We start from the raw sequence: 1,897 nt of genomic DNA on the forward strand, positions 1-1,897 counted from the left end.
GACAGTAATACCTAAGATGACAACGATTATCTGAAAAATATATAAAATAACAAACACTAATCTTGACCAAGTACCATACCTGTTATTAAGTTACAGAGCTGCACAGATGTGTGGATATAGAAAAGTATTAATAATTTTAAAAGTCAGTTAATTTCCAATACTAGTGTCTTTTCAATCAAGATTAACTCAGAGTGGATTCTGTTTTCAATAATATTTTGACAAGAATATCAATATTACACAGATGATACCGTAAGGTAAGTACTGTATATCAGGATAAGTAAAATTACAGTTACTAGTTTAATAAATTTGGATAAATACTTTTTTAAAAAGTTATCATAAAGTTTCAGCATATGTACTTAGCTATGGGTTAAAAATGTACTTAGTTTTATTTAAATGAAATACAGTATTTACTTTACACTACTATGTTATAAATATTAACTAACTCAAATACTCTTTTAAAGTATCTACCAACAATATAAGATATAAATGTGTCTACATACTGTGCTGTATACCTCAATAAACTTCATAACACATTAGGCCTACTCATATAATGCAGTGTCAATAGCTTACTATTGCACACCTGTCCAAATATTCTGCTTGCTTGCTAAAGACCAAAAGAGAGACTGTGTGCAGACACAAACCTCAACTTTGCTTTGGACCAATCAAGGTGAAGATAAAAGTAAAGGCGCCTGGTTTCAGTTCCAGTTTCATCAGAATATGTGCTCACCAGAACGTCAGCCGGGCAAGCCCAACGCCCAACTGTGGTTCCCAACTACACTAGTGGTCTCCCCAGTGAGCAGCTTAAACTCATGGTCCCAGGCTGGATTGATCCGCTGTCATGCGACTGCTAGGCGAACATGTTACCGTTGTATTAGCAACGAGGCTGACAGTAGTTGTGTTAAAGTGAATCCCTTGTGAAAACTTCCTTGAAATCATAATAGGTACAATATGCACGATATCCCTTGTCTCAAAAAAAAAAAAAAAAAAAAAAAAAAAAAAACAGCCTATAGCATTTAAACCTCATTCCACAGCTTTAACCATTTGACTTACTACGTTAAAATAGCAACATTTTATCGACCTATTGATGTTGCAACAAGCTACATTGGGGGCTTCAGCTGAATTTAACTTATGCATTGAGTCACAAGACCAGACACTAGGGCCTGGGAGGCCGCTCAGCGGGAATGGGTTATGAATGATGTATGAAGGAAAAGTTAAGAGGCTGGACAGCAAGCTGAAATAAGAAAGAAGGAACAGATGTATAGTAGAAGGAGTTCCAAAGTCCTCTTAAGTCATGCCTATAGTACACCACTTGAGTTGGGACTTCAATATATTTTGTGAAAATATAAATTTTCTTTTTCAAACCAATCAGGTGAATAATGATCTAGATTTCTTGGAGTTTATCACAAAGAGTTCCTTTTAAATCAAAATTAATAATCATTATAATGGTCATATAGTTGACTGTATAAAAAAATTCTTCGTGATTTTCAGAGAACCGTTTCTCAACCCTCAGTGCCTTTTCTTATATTTCTTTACCCTAATAACCTTGCTCTTGTTCACAGCACTTTACTGTCCAACTTTCTATCCTTCCAAACCCTTTCATTGGTTTCTGAATGTTCTATTCACTATCCTCAATCATTTCTGTATCAATTACAAACTCCAATCATTCTATGCCAAACACACTTCTATCATAAATAATTTCAACCATTATCAATACACTCCACATCACTGTCTTTCCATGGCATCTCGATTGTCTCATAACACACATTTGATACATACGATCTCGCCTAGACCAACAATGCTCTTTCCATCACCATCCTTCCCTCGTCTGACTAATTTCTCGAGCAGAATGTTACTATGAATCCTTCGGTCTGCTACATTACATAAATATGTTTTGCTA

This window comes from Palaemon carinicauda, chromosome 6 (genome assembly GCF_036898095.1).
Source record: "Palaemon carinicauda isolate YSFRI2023 chromosome 6, ASM3689809v2, whole genome shotgun sequence".
Lineage (NCBI taxonomy): Eukaryota > Metazoa > Arthropoda > Malacostraca > Decapoda > Palaemonidae > Palaemon > Palaemon carinicauda.